General features: G+C 37.3%; 1 protein-coding gene across 11 annotated transcripts in view; it reads right to left on the reverse strand.

Moving 5' to 3' along the window:
• The window catches only part of MAGI2 (membrane associated guanylate kinase, WW and PDZ domain containing 2), a 789,209-nt gene that overhangs the window by 600,991 nt on the left and 171,834 nt on the right, over nucleotides 1-16,384 (reverse strand). The gene's annotated exons all lie outside the window — the stretch shown is intronic.

Below are 16,384 nucleotides of genomic sequence, written 5' to 3' on the forward strand. Positions count from 1 at the left end.
GAGATAAAATTGAAAAGAAAAATTCTTATGGTGCTATTCTGGGACATGACCCAGACTGAGATAGTTTGCTCATACAGAAAGACAAGTGGATGGCAGTAAGAGAACATTCTTTCTACGTGGACTTACCACCCAGAGAGGAACATAGGGCCAGTTTCAGGAAGAGGCAAAATAAGTAGATGTCCACAGTGGCAGACTGTCCTAGTAAGAGGTGTCCATGCTGCCAGCTCTCCTCGATGGCATGGTCCTGAGGCGGTGTCCTTGCTGCTGGTAATGCAGCAGCCTGAGTGCATGAGAGAGGACAGTGGAAACAGAGGGCAGTATTCCCAGTCTTGCCCCACACTGTAGCAGCCATAGAGAGCTTTTTTTTTTTCTTTTACTTAGGGCAAAAATACTCAGTTTTGCCTAAATTGCAAAGCAGCATTAAACTGGTTCTGATGATGAACATTTTTCATTATAAAGTACTGCTGAGAAATAACAGATCCGGGCTTCAAGACTTCCAGTAAGCCTGCCCTATCAGTGGTGCACAATCTCCTTCATCATCCCTGGCTTTTCCTTGCCCCCTGCATCCCTTACTCCAGGTTTGTGAGACTTTCAGCCTTATTCCAGTTTCACTCCTTCAGCACTTACTGTGTTTTGGCTCCTGCTTTTCTTTTCTACCTCTGATGAACATTTCCTTTTATCCTGTCTTGCAGAAATTATTCCAATTTCGATTGGGTCTCTGCCACATCTTCTCCTGCCTTTACTTCTGTCCACCAAATCCCAATCACTGTTTTCCCACAGGCTCGGAGCTCCTGAAATGGTTCAAGTCTGAAAACAGTATTAAAGTCCAGCAACTAAAAGCAGTTCTGTAATAGGTAGTACTAGACCAAACCTGAGCCATGTGCACTGGAACCCAAAGCACAGACAATTAATATTTTGCTGATTCTTACTTAATTTCTAAGGTAATTCCAAAATATTGTCTAAACTTTAGTAGCCTGCAGCCCCTTCTTCCTTTAGGTCAAATAATTCTTTACTTCCCCCGGAGTCTGTTGACTAAGAATCTCTCAAGCTTATTTGAACCTCTAGACATTAATCTTCTGAACTTCCAGCAATAGTTGCAGGATCCTGTAACAAATAACTTATCAACGACTTACAATTTTTAAGAATACTTTCTTATAAATACATTTCAGAAGGGAGAATTTCACTGGGTTTCCATTCCTTCAAAATAGACATACTTGTGGCTGTTGCTTTAAAGTTTCTTGTTAATTTTAATTGATTATCACTTAATTTACAATTCTGGTTTTTTAATATAAGCCGTATGGCAAAAGCTGCAGCTTGAATCATGAATGTGACAAACATAATGTTCTTTTCTGTGCGCCAAAACTCTCACTCTCAGAGTTATCCTGTGAACAAACCTAACGTAAGTAATAGCTACCTTTTCTCCTTACTGCTAACTCATAAATCCTTTTCAAGCTAATGAGTTGCAGGCATTATTAAAGAGGGAAGATATCTGTCTCTATAAAAAGATTTACATAATGGGACTATGCTTTGGCTTTAAGTATTTTGTTGGAGCCAAAGTCAGGAACCCCAACACTTTCTGAAATTCCAGCTTGTCACTCTCACCTTGAAGACCTCCCTGACCACTACAGCTCTTTACATACTTGTTCCCAGTGTTGTTTTCTTGTGCCACTGATTTGTAATTAGAAAACCAGAGCATGCCCAACAAGAGTTCCTGCACCAAGCTTACTCAGTTTGACTATTTGGGACCATGTACAGCAGAAAGCACTCAGAGTTGACTAGAGTATTCATAAAAAATATTAGACGCAGCTTATGGTGACATTTAGAAAAACATGCACAGCTCTGATCTTTAAATAGCAGGCTAACATCTTGGGAACAAAGTGGATTACAAAGTAAACCAAAATGTAAATTTAACTGAAAATTCTCACAGGGAATTGTATAAACCGCTCTTAGAGCTGCCTGCAAACATAATACTTCAGAAGGTGTACATGACTAACTTGAAAATCTTCTGAATCCCAAAAATAAGGACTTAATTTATGGAAAACATATCTAAAGTGAAGAGATTTTTCAGTGGATAAAGTGTAAGGGATAGGATAATCAAGTTTCCAGCAGTACAGCTACTGCCACTGTGTCTGACTGAAAAAGAGTATAGCAATAGAGATGTGAGCCAGACCATGCCTCCTGCTCCAGGGGCCAGAGAACAGACTGAAATTTATGTCATTAGCTAGAATAGAAAGACTATTTGACCTTCAGTCTCTGAATGGCATGTAGAACTTCTTCAACTTGTGATCAGTTAATCAACTGGCATTATTTCTATTCTACTAAGAAGAACATGGTTTGATGCTATGAGGAAAGTGGCTTTATTGAAGAACTTGATTAACAGCAGAGAAGGTTGTTACAGTTTTAGTCCTATATTTTATTATTGTGGATATCATCCTAATATGCCCCACAAACTCAACACTTTACTCTTAAATTAGGGAGTATGTAGATGTCCCATGTATCATATTTAATACTAGCTTTTTCCTTGTTTGACCCTCACACCTGGGTAGTATCAAGCACTTTTTTGTAAAGATGCACAAGTATTGAAAAGATGTAGTCTCCGTACAGTCAAATCACCTGATGCTTCTAATTCTTTTATTGCAGTCACAAGTTGGCAGTAAGCTTTTCTGACACCACACTGAGTTGCTTTTTCAACAAGATTTTGCACACTAGAAAACACATGCACAACACATACAAAGACAAGATAAAAAGCCATCAAAATATGTCATTTAGACCCAATGACACTATCTAACAAAAAATAAGAATAGTTAATGTTAAATTTCTGATTTTATTAGATAATGAGATACCTTCTAGCAATAGGAAAGATGACTGATTCCAAGGACCTCTGCGGAGTGCATATATCACCAGTATCACATCTTTAAAATGTATTAGAATGGATTACAGAACTCACAAAAGACAAGCTGGTGGTTTATTCACTCCTGTAAGTTATTCAGTACTGGAACAGCTTTTAAGTCTTAACAGGGAAGATGAAGTTGTTGTGTGTACTTCTGTTGTGCTGAATAACTGTGGTGAAATACAAACTCCGATTACAAATGGGTTTTGAGCAATTTATCTTTTCTGATTCTGAAATTTAAATTGAAATGACCAAGAGGCAAAAAGGCTATCAGTTCCAGAACATCCTTTCTCACTGCCAAAGGCAACCCAATCCCATTAAAATCTAATGGACTCTCACCATTCACTTCAGTAGCAGTGGATCACATCCTTAACAGAATAAAAATACGGGTTTTTTTCAGGACTAACAAAGACACTGAATAGACAATAACATATAACTACAGGTTTAAAAGATGAGTATCTTGAATTTCTCTCAAAGCATTTAGATTCTGTCTTCAAAAACCCCAAACCCTCTTTTTTAAATATAGCTTTGGTTTTGTCACATGTAACAAATGTGAGTGTCATGTCACACTGTGACTGAACTCAGCATAGCCATAGTAAAGACCTGTAGCAGAAGGCAAAGGTTAGCTCCTAGAAAGGGAAACATGTTGTACATTTGTATTTACAGGAAATATGGTTGGGTTTTTTTCTTTATCCAAAGGCAGCGATTACAGTCATTTGAAAGCATTACAAAAATATGTCACATAGTATTCCAAACAGTGGCACCTTTATCCTGAAAATTAATCCATCAGGAACAATCTTGATAGGCATAAATCTTTGCCTAGCAGATCAACAATGCATCGATTTTCTCATTCAAAGATAATGTATTCATCCAATAAAAAACATTAAGGGGTTTTAGTCTAGTCTAATGCTGCTATATTTTTCTACTTAAAAATGAAAATAAATTTGTCAAATGGATCTGCTTTTTTTTCAAGTTTAGTACTTAATGCTTTGATCCACTTTTCCCAAAACTTTCCTCGAAACATATCCATTAGGTCTACCTCTGCCTTCACAAGCCCCACACTGCAGCTCAGAAAAGGTGAAATGATCAATCTTGACCAGTGCATCCTGATTCTGTTCCTGTAGTCATTCATCTTGCAGACATTTTTGACTTGCATTCAATTTCTGAATTTGCACATTCAGCATCGTGTTTAAAATTCCTAATATTTTTAACTCTTTATTACCATTGATGGTTTTTTTTTTAAAAAAAGATAGATATATATTACATATAAGAGTTGCCTAATCCAACCTGCTCTCCTGGAGACTTGGAACAACAGGAAGGCAGGAATTATTTTTATGAGAAAGGATTCTCTTATCTTCCAGCATTTCTGTTGTCCCTATTTACAAAGAATCTTCAAGGGAAGAGGGGCAAAAGAAAATTGTAATTGGAGTGGTAGATTCACAGGGAAAGCCTCTTCCTTAATTAAGCGATCCTATTTTTTTTTTTATTTCATCAAGTTAACATGAACAAATGTAAAAATGCTGTTAACATCCCAGTGAAGGAATTCCAACTACTACAATCTACTACAGGTGTACAGAAACTTGTTTAGTGAAAAATATGGCAGGCATAGTTCTACAATTAAAAACTATTTTTGATCAGAATGCTCAGAAGCATTTCCTAGCCACCAACTGTCCACGTGATCCTCCCCCAACCATGCTTATTTGAGTTCTTATGCTCACAGATCACATCATCTTTGTCCTTCAGGCTTCCAAGTAGCAGTAACAAATCTTACCAAAATATTGGCAGTTTCCCTCTTTTGTTGAATGGGAAGGTTTTCTACAGCTGAACCCTCAGGAAGACAGAGCTGCATCAGTTCATGTTTGGAAGATAATCTTTATAGCAATAAATATGTAGAAATTTATTCTGAAGCTTCCAATCACTCAGGGCAATCTTCACACTTGAAAGTGCAAACATCTCCTAAATCCCAGCAATCTGAATAGGGCATAAAAGCCCTGAATAAGGATATTCTGCAAGCTTCAATAACCAAATTAATCTCAAGAACTTTTAAATTCAAGGATTTAATTTAATGGACTTCATCAGGGTTTTTTTGTCTACTTCTGACAGGAACAAAATGAAAAAAAAATAAAATTAGTCATTTCATCTGAAGGCTAATAATATTTTATTGTGGAAAGATCTTTGCCCTCCAAAGGCAGAACATTCCTGCAGTCATTACTAATTCTGGGAAACCGTAGCTTGCCTGACTACGGTGCAGTGGTGCTGCTTGGTGCCACTGGCGCAGGGCTGGGGCTCAGCACTCGGATCACTGCGGTGCTGGAGCCAATAGCTATTGGGCATTTGCCACTGCTACACAGCTCCTTTACATTGGGGTCAAAGCTCTCCCCATTTCCACAGCAAGATTTTTATGGACAAATCAATTAATTAACTACTGGCAGAAGATGTTTTTGAATTTACTATATTAATGCAGTCATGCCTGGGTAATTTTCTAACTCCAATCACCCCGCTTAACTCTCTGTTTGATCTGAGCTCAAAAGAAAGAGCCTACACTGCCGAGGGCTCTGAAAGAGCTTGCATGTGTGTGCACATGGTCCAAAGAGTATCTCCCATAAACAGGAAGATGGAAGAGCAGGTGACACCATGTAGGATATCTAGGTATTGAAACAACCACCCAACATTTTTTTACACATTTTATAGACCGAGAACCTAGATATTAAAATAATAATTCAACAAACATTAAGGTGAGCAGATAATCTTAAATTCCTCTCTGATGCAGGTGTGTGTTGTCACAAAGCACTAATAAGGATTTTCTATTTCACCTGCAAGTTGGCAGGTGGCAGCAATAAATACCTGCAGGTATGCAGATCTGTATTTCAACCTGCAGGGCTCTCTGCGATATGTTACGATGAGGGGTACTATAAGATATCTTTATTATTATAAAATGATACTCAAACTCTTTCTCCTCTCTGGAAATTCACAAAATACTGTCTCTGACTTACGGATCTTTTAAACAAACTGCTGTAATCCCCACTCCAGGGAAATGCTGTCAAATGCCAAGAGGATGCATGCAGTCACAAACACCATCTTTCTCTAATTGAAATGAAAAATATTAATATAGCACCTCTACCATTAAAAACCTGGACTAAACTCCACACATTGGTTTATAGAACAACCTTCAATCTGCCCCGAGCTGCTGTTTGAACAAATCTCTATCACAGTGATTTTATTTTGGCACATAAATGGAATCAGTTACACTTCACTGAGTGCCTTTTTTCTCCCTCTTCTTTTTTTTAGATAATAGAACTGTCTGAAATTAATAGGCTGGTTTCAATAGCTTATGAATTCTGTCTACCCTTTAAATACAGAAGCACATTCTCTGCAGTTTAAATTTGTTTGTTCCTAGTATATACGTGCTTCCAAAAACTCATATACAAATAGAAATAGTACACTTCTATTCCAAATAACACTTAAAGTTAATAGTCCTTTGCTACTGAAACCATTTACAATGTCAAATATAATACTCACAATCTGATTAACAAGCTGTGCTTCCAGCACTCCACTTGGATGTTCAATATAACTTCTTTCCTTATTAAACCTAGCAGCATTTGCTCTTCATTCCAGTTCATTCGCAGTCAATGCAAATGAAAGAAAAAGTTAAATTTTAATTAAGATGTGATTTAGGCTTGCTTATAAGTGACAAGAGATGGTCGCGGTCCATTTGTTTTGTACATTCTTGATGGCTGCAGACTTAAAACATGCATGATTCAATATCATATGTAAAAGCATGCTCATTTGATTTAACAACATAATGATGAAGCTTTACCACAAATTATGTAGCAAAAATTTTCTTGAGATTGTTCCAAGCATAAACTCATACAAAGAAAATTAAATATATAACACAGAAATATTATATATAAAAATATAAATTAAACTAAAAAGAATTTATCTGAGTGGTAAAGCCAAGTAAAATGGAATTGTGCCATATATGAGCACTAAATCCTGAACTGTATTCTAGGCAAGAAATATTCTGCATTTCACAGAATCACAGAATCATCTAGGTTGGAAAAGACCTTGAAGGTCATCTAGTCCATTAACCTAACACTGACCGTTCTCAACTACACCATAGTGCTATGTCAACCCAATTTATGCCCTTTATGCCACCAGGGATGTACACAGAGATGTCCTAAGAACAAGTACTAACCTAGACCATGTCTAAAGCACTGAGCGGCCACACACATGAACCAGAAGTGCTAAGGCATGATGCAACAGTCCTTTTCAGGTTGCAAACTCGTAAACTGGCAATAGCTCCAAAAATAAATGGACATGTAGAGATTTGGCTATAAAAGGCTCAGAGCTAATTTTGAGCAAAAAGAAATAGGCCCCTTCATTCTCCCTTAAAACTCTCCCTCAGTTTACAACTCAAACTAGCAGGCATGGACTCATAAGAACACCTGTGGACATTAGCTGCTCTCTCTAGGTATATCCATAGGTTTCATACAGACAAGCATGATTAAGGATAAGCAGAATATAAAATTACATTGTAATTAATGCAAACCCACTATCACATTTAGATATGAAGCACCAATACAAGCCAGAATCACAGCCTCCCTTATGGAACAGAAAGAACAATTGAGCAGGAAAGATCAGCAGGACCCTATGCATCACACATGATGTTGACAAAAGGAGTGTTAAGTGACTGCTTGCAGCATATCTTGTAAAATTATCTACATAAAGGTAAACATATGTGTAAAAAATTCCCTGGTTATTGGAGCATTAAAAGAAACATTAAATTGCTTTAATGATTCCTCCAAGTGTGTAACACACTTCTGGGGGCCGTAAAAATAATAATAATATTGGCCAAAGCCGGTGAAATATTGCTTATTTCTCATTGCTGCTAACCTCCACACTAAACACGTATGTGTTTACAAGACACAAATGCGCCATCTAAAGACAGAATGACCCACCATGTGACCGTTGCATAAAATAAAGGAGAAAAAAGATTCATGCATGCCTCAAGTCAGAAAATTATTTGCAGTATAAACTGCATTGCTGAAGGTCATCAAGTGATTTTGCTTACAGAAAAGCAAATTATATGTTTCACCAGAAATGTATAACCTGCATATTAGAACTGTAAAGGGCCTGTATCATTTAAATCATGTCCCACATATAGTGGGATATCTATATATATTTTGTGCAACTAGGAATATCTTGTTCATATGCCTATCGATCTCCTTCAGTTACTTTCAGGAAACTGAAAGACCCTATTCCTTCAAATGCAGTGGCCTATGAAATCCCATTTACTTTGCACAGCTTCTCTTTCATCTATAGCAGCCTCACTTACCTAACAGTTGCTTCCATAGGTGAAACACAAAACAAAAAAAAATCTATTTTGCTAGGAATCAGATGTCAACTTTTGTGGAAAATAAGCATGATCATTTTTTTTGTTTGGGCTTTTTCTCTTTTTTTTTTTTTTTTTTTAAATTTAGCTACTCAAAACCAAAAAGTAAAACCTGTGTAATTCTGTGCTTTCGAAGTACTGCAAAACATAGCAACTCTAGTGGAATATGGGTTAGAATAGGAGCATTTCATGTCATTTGCTGAGATGTCAGCAATGGATGCCTGTATCACTTATCGAAAAGTGGAAACATTACCTTGATTAAATTACCAGTCATAAAAGTAGGAAACAAGTAAATGGCTGTGTTTACACTTTCTTTAACTGAACATGAAAATCTTGTGGATAGATACCAAAGCTATACACTAGCTATGCATGCCCATCCACATATTGACAAGCTAGAGAGAAAAGGTATATAGTTTAGTCTCAAGTATGGGTCCCATAGCACAAGTTTGACTGTTTCATCAACTCCCAACAGCTTATAAAGATGCTACAGGAACAAGGCCTGCGGAGAAATCTCTGAGCTTATTCAAGCATGTTGATGCACTGACTTGAGACCACACTTAGTTTATTTGAACACTAAAATTTCCAAGACTTGAGATTTCTGTTACCAATGTAGTAATGAAAGATCTTTTCTGCCTCATTCGGGTGAAGTAGGTAATTATCTAGTAATAAAAGCATGATGTCTTGTGTGGTCTACCTTTGCATGTGATCAGTAGATCTGCTGCCTCTGAAGCTGACCACAAGATCGACACAACATTCAGCTGAAGCAAGAAAAAAACCCTGGTGTCTGTATCAGAAGGTTGATGTTCAATTCCTGTCTTGCTCCATAAAATATGCATTTGTATGCACCCTACATTAATATGTCTGTGTGAAAGGAGCCTGAAGTAACATAACAGTTCCCTAGGCAGAGGTATGATTTGGTGCTTCAGGATTAAAGCACATGAAGTATAAAGGTATGCATCAGCATTTTTTGAGATAAACACAAAATCATAATGGACTCTATTGACTGAAAACTAAATTATGGGTTCAAATAATTTCAGACAGACATGGTCTATGACTAATCTTTAATAGCTATAAGCCATTTGCTTAGTTACCACTTTGAAAAGACATTCAAATTTGTAATGAATAATACTGGAAATTATCTGACCTCAGGAAAAACACAGCAGAATATGTAATTAATTATGTGCTTTGCAGCTCAAGACACTGTAGGTGTAATAGAACATATATAATTCCATAAGTGCATGCCTATGAAGACAGTCTGAGGGACCGGGTTCTTTTTAGCCCCAAGAAGAGAAGGCTTCAGGGGTAACTACCACAGCCTACCAATACCTAACAAAAGGGTCACCAAAAACACAGATTCAGGCTCTCTACTGAAGTGCAGAAGAAAGAGAGATGATAAGCTTAACTTGAAACAGAGGGATCCTACTGGGTATAAGAAAAAAATAAAATCACTGTGAGGATATTTAAGCACTAGAACAGGTTTCCCAGAGGTAGCAGAACCTCCATCCTTGGAGGTATCCAAGGCCCATTTGGACAAAGCCCTGAGCAACCTGCTCTGAATTCAGTGTTGCTTCTGCTTTAAGCAGATGGTCTCCTGAGATCCTTCCCACCCGAGTGAGTATATGCTGCTATAATTACCCGATGAAGTTAAAGTTTCCAGTTAAGAACTGTAACCTGTTCAAGGGCTGACCACATGAGAAAAGTGCAGGAATGGCTTTTCATACAGCAAAATAAAATAACATGTATTTTATTTTATATATAAAAAAGTAATGCAGTATAAAGACTTTTTCCTCCAGAGACATTAAAAATTCTTTAAAGAAACAAGGCAAGGATTTAGACAAATGGCTGAAAAAAGAAACATACAGCAAACTGTAGTTCAGAAGGAAGATTGGCATTCAGTCCCTGGGAATACTTGTTCATCAGGATCACATTACAGAAAGACATCTGTCATGAACCGTGGTGTTCCCATCATCACATAATGCGTTACAGATCTATATACAAGATCTGGTGAAAATAATATTATTTAGAATAAATATATTTCAAGTTCAATGAATAGTTAAAGCTAAAGCTATGGTACCAACAAGAAACATTTACTTGTAGACAACCCAATTACAACAATATAATACCCAAGGCCAGAATGGTTAAATTGAGGTTTTTCAGTTTGCTTTTCTAGTGACAGGATGGTTTCATATTGGACTCGGGTCTGCTTCTATTTAAGTCACTGACAAAAGTTTCATTGACTTAATGGGAACAGATTGGGCCCTCTTGACTGAACCGTTTCTTCTGAATCTTAAATAAGTGGAAAAGAGACACATCTGTTAATCTAAATGTATGATTCAGGAGCTGTAGCCCTGGAGACCTCCAAGCATTGCAGGGATTCCAGAAGCCATGAAGAAGCAGCTCTGCTCACCACATTATTTGTTAGACTCATCATCCTTGATTCATCCTTGAATTCAAGGACACATATGCTGGACAGTAGTTGCTGGAGGTTTGGCTCTGATTACAAGGTCTGAGATCATGACATAGTTGGCTAAATGGGACATAAAATCAGTCCTGCTGGTGCTACCAGTCCATGCCTACAGTTTTAAACTCCATGTCCTTTTCTGGATAAAATCATGTCAATGACCGAAACCGTCTGGGACAGAGAAAGTGTGCTCACCATTCAGTTCTTGCACTTAGGTGCTGATGTATTTGCCTACCCAGCCCTGAAAAGCTGGTTCTAAAGTGATATGATTTTCAGGTAATTACTTGGAAAGATTTATTTCATACGCTTTGTGCACTTCTGATAATTTTCAACACAATTATGGATTGTTTCGTGTCATAGAACTTTTCCTATATTTTTCACTGGGTCAGATAGGGCAAGAAAATGAATCACTACAGATATTTAGGGTAAAGCACACTGCTTCATGACATTCAATTTTTGGCATAATTCGAGATTACTTTTTCCTGGAAGTCAAGTTTATGCATCATAAATGACCACTTGATCACCTAGTTACAGCACCAACACAAGAAGCCTCTGTTCACTTCAGTCCCAGCATGATCGAGCTTGGTATCCATGCCCTGGGAAAAGGAGTTGCAACCTCACTTCTACTGTGGGTTTGAAGCAGGAATGGATACCGCAGGACTCTTGTCTGCTTAACTAGAGTCAGAAAGTCCTCAGTCCTGTTCTTCCACAGTTCCTTCCCTTCCAAACCTCATGTAGAGAGAGAAGACATTTGACAGGCGGAGGGACATGTCTTAGGAGGGCAGAGCTTTTAAAGGAAAATTAACAGGCTAGCTTCCAAGCCTGACGTAATTTGGAACTATCACTGATTTATGAATATTGTGCAAAACAACCCTTGATGAAAAACCCACGGGTCTTCCTTCTCAATGCTTCTTTTGAGGAATGAGCAGCCCAATTCAGATCCAAACCAGATCAGCATTTGTCATCACATCCATTGCTTTAAAGTTTTACAGATTACTTTAACGGTGTTTGGTTATATATCATGAGTCTGGATTTGTTCAAAAATGCAAGGGTTATAGACTAACAGTATTGGTTCACATCTACCCTGCAAATACTTTTATTGAAAATATTATCCTTTCTTTCTTTCCTCTGCCTCAAAATTTTAAAGATTCCTATTCCCATGATGTTCTCCTTTTATCTTTCCATAATGGTAATAACATACTTACTGCTTTGAGATGTCTTTTGTAGCTCCAGCTGCACTTCAGCATTTAATCAACTATAAAAGCCATTTATTGCTTCATAGACTGAATCTCCAGGAACATTATCACTTAACTATATGGTTGCCCAAAGCAACAAAAGGAAAGCTGTCTGTATAGTACATATACACCCCATTCATCTTTTTGTGTAGTTCTAGTATCCAAATTACGGCTATTTTGTATCACTAGTAATATACCTTTACAAAATCAGTGAAAGGAAATGCACATACTGTGCTCACACTAAAACTATTTTTAGGGAAAACCACCAGCTGGTAACTTCAGCTCCCAAATTATTAAAAAAAATTTAAAAAAACCCACCATCCCGGATGTTTTATAAGGCATAGAAACCAGAATGACACTATCCCAGTGCTCACTGCTGAGCCAGAAGTAGGGAATGTTTCTCTCTCATTTGCATCATTTTTCATTTTTCAGTACTGAACATCCTGTCCTCTGCCATTGGATTTCTCAGTTATTCAGTGTAGCTCTTCAAGTTGGCCTTTGTCTTTACTATACAGAATAATTTACTATCATTAGCAAGTTTTTTTACCATCATTTTCCAGATGATTCATGACCAGGTTGAAAATACAAATTCTTTTAAAATTCTACAAATGAATATCCTCTAATATGAAAATCATTATTTCTATGCTGTTTCCTGACTGGGTTTAAGCAATGCAAGCATGTTCTCTTTTATATTATTCTTATCTTATTCTTCTATAATCTTGCCTACTGCTACCTCAACTCGAGGCAGATTCTCTGCTTCTGTAAAGAACAGTTCCAGCATAGCAACCTCCCTAGGCTCCTTCCAAGTAAAGGTGGCTAGAAAAATAATGTGAATTACCCCATTAGTCTTATCATCCTTGAATACTCTAACTCCTACAGAATAAGGCCTCTAGAATACAAAGGCTGTATCCTGTACCCTTTCCCCATTCACAGCTTTTCTGAGGAACTTGGAAATTTCTTCTTGTAGCATATTCCAAATACCATATGCCCCTGCACGAGACAAGCACAGCCTTTGCTTCTCTTCCCTATGTACTTTTCTTCCTCATGTATACTATGAGTCATAAGCCTTTTAATACTAATTAAATACACTGACTTGTACTAAATAATTAACTACTTGTTCCTTTTGGAATCTTTAAGTCTTAATGTAAAATTTCAGTTCTCTTGAATGTTAAAAAAGTTTCTTTCTAAAGAAATCAGAAGGAAGTCCTGTAGCACTCTAACTCAGTTTTGGCTAACCCAAATCTGATCATATTCCTGCTGGTAACTTTTCAGTAGCTGTTGGTTAAAGCTTTCACTAATAACCCACTGAATCTTGGTGATAAAAAAAGCAGCTCTGGACAAGAGAGTAGAGAAGGTCTAAACCATCCACTTGATATGTGACACCTTCATGTCATGTTTTCTCTACAAAATTCTCATTTTCTTTCTAATACTGATTAAATAAAATACAGTCTTGACCCTTTGTGAAAAATCATGAATAGTCTTATAAATCCAGTTACTTATTTTTATGATTTAGAATTCCATAAATATTAGAATTAATAACAAAAGTTTTCAAACTAATCTCACCACAGATCAAAACAGTCAAAGAAAAACACAAACTCAACATATTTTACTACTGTTAACCACAGCAGTTGTGTGGTTTGGTTCATTGGTTGGTGCGGTTTTGGTTTTTGTTTTGGCTTGGGTTTTTTTTTAACAGTATTTGTAAGGCATTTTAGTACTGCTCCTTCAATAACTGCACTAAAAATTATCTATAAACTGAAGGGAATCACTCTGCCTATTGCTGAAATTCACTGTGATAAAAGGCAACAGATGTTGAGTAACACAAATCAGTAGGTGAGGATAGGAAAAAAAAAAAAAAAGAAGAAAATAAGCAAAATTCACTTACAAAGGCATCCCAGGACACAGGTAATTTGTGTATCTACATCAGTAAAGCTTCTGAATTTAATGGACATGCTACCCAGCATCTAAACAATATTATATTAACCAGAAGTGCAAAGTGTGCCCATGTGCATTAAACTGTGCATCTCCAAAGAGAATAGAGATTCCTGTTAAGAAGCTAGAAAAACAAATCTTTGCAAGCATCAGAAGAAGTCATATTCCCCTTCCTTGGTGTACTCAGTCAGTGTCACTGTTGAGAAGGCTGACTGGGAAGGAGCAAGGCAGGAAAGGCGACGCCTTGGCACATTTCAGCTACATGCTCCCCTTCAATCTGCTCCTGCCTGCCAGAACGTGGGAAAGGATCTGGTCCCACCTGAAAGCTCTGCGGCTGTCGTCTGTTAACTTATTTCAAAACAAGACAAATTTTATAAACTCCACATACCCTTCCTCACCTAAGGCAGACTGCTCTTTGCACCAACCAACCATCTCAGTCCAACACCATCTTTTTTTCAGGTAAGGTTTATAGATTTGACACACTCTCTCCAGAATCTTCTTCAAAATTGGAGAACACCAGCATACTTAGTACAGTAAAGCAAGAAATCAGCAAAAAGCCTAAAAACCACATCAGTCTGTTAAATAGTCACTTTTATCTGTGAACTAATGGAGTGTAAGTGGCAATGACTACTTCAGTACCAGGTAAAGTCACATTTCCAAGCCATGGAAGCAGGCTGGGAGATCCTTAGTTGGAGCTATTGCTGGGGCCACTCCACATAAACCTGTAACTACAGTGGGTTGTACCTAACAAAGAAAAGTACTCCTAGTACTAACAGTTAGTGAGATTTTCAGGCTACTTAATGGATTAAGCTCAGAAGGTCTCTGTTCTCTTAGTGTCTTTATGGACTTTCATAGGCTACAGCTAGTTAATGAAGGCAACAATAATAATGGACCTGATCCAACTCCTACTATAAAGAGAATGGAAACCTTTCACAGTTCTATGGACCCAGTTTTGAAATAGGACTAATGCAGATCTCTTGAAGCAAACATTACAGTCAGCCTTTCTTCAGCTTCCTGCAATGTTTTACAGCATATTAGTTTGATCACTGAGTAGGAAGTGATAAAAAAGGGATTTTCACATTAATACTAATAGATATTCAGTAGTCATTCAAACTTTCCTGATCATACTACACTAAAGTGGGGCAGAAGGAGTTGTAGCAGAGAAAAAGCAATTGGTAGGGATAAACATCTGACATATATGTAGGGCTGGGCAACTGAAAGGCATATGCATCATCAAAGCGAGAGGGAGACTGGAGCATGAGCAAGGTTAGGGTATATTCTGGATCTAGGATAAGGAGATTTGAGAGGGAATAGATAAGGGGATGTGGAGAGCTATAAGCATGTGCATGAAAGCAGGAAAGATTATGAAGGGCACAAAGCTGGCTGGGCACAGGAAAAAATGTAGAGCTCGCATGTGAAAATCAGGACTGTGAAATGTTTCAGGGGATTACAGAGCCAAGGGAGGTGCAATATAATGATAAAAATAATGACAGGGAAACAGAAAGGAAGGGAGAAACTGAGACTTTGGGCACCTAATTTCTGCATGTAATTAACTTGAAATTAATTTCAAGGTAAGCAGGCAAGAATTTTACTCTGTTTTCTGCAGCTCTTGTTCACAGCCAGAAGCACTGGTATCAGGCTATTTTATGAGTAATAGCAAAGATTTGTTTTAAATTTACAAAACGTATCAGCTGAATTATTTGATACTTGAAGATATCAGATTAATCATGTCAACAACAGATCAACTCCACTAACATGTTTGTAATACCTTAAAGAATGTTGCTAAACACTCAATAATCAGGAAAAACTTCAGTGGGAGATAGAGAAGACAATATTCTTATTACTCATCTTGTTGAACCTATATAACCTATGCTAAATAGGAATTTTATCTGTGATTTCCATGTTCCTTAAAAATTCCCTTTAAATGCAAACAACAGTAAGTGTAGAGGTCCCTGTTTATGTTACGTGTTGGAAACACACTTCTAACTTGATGAATCATGGGCAGCTTCTGGCATGTAACTCAGTGCAGGTTAACTAGTGAGGCTCACATCTTCTGCATTAGATTAGGTAGTGGGATGAGTAATGGGAGTCCAGGCTAGGTAATTTTCTCTGAGAATATTTTTAAAGACCAGAACTTGAGTGAAGGCACATCTCCGTGTTTAACTTTTGCACTAGAACATTTATATGGCATTATCACAATAGAGGCATGGCTGAGGTCAAATTACATGCTCTACTTTAATTTGAGCAAATTTCTGTGCATATTTTCTTTGCGTTTTTTCCCAGCAGTTTTATGAATAGAAGGGAACTTGTAGATAGCTGTAGACCAAAACCTGCCAACTTTCTATTATCACAACTGCAGTTAGTAATAAAAAAAAAATAAAGCTAGCTACTGCAAATGCTTAATACTGCTTTCTCATCCAAATAGAAATCATGAAATGTTAGACTTTTAAAAAGGTGCTTGACTGAAGTACTGA

This window comes from Athene noctua, chromosome 3 (genome assembly GCF_965140245.1).
Source record: "Athene noctua chromosome 3, bAthNoc1.hap1.1, whole genome shotgun sequence".
NCBI classification, from domain to species: domain Eukaryota; kingdom Metazoa; phylum Chordata; class Aves; order Strigiformes; family Strigidae; genus Athene; species Athene noctua.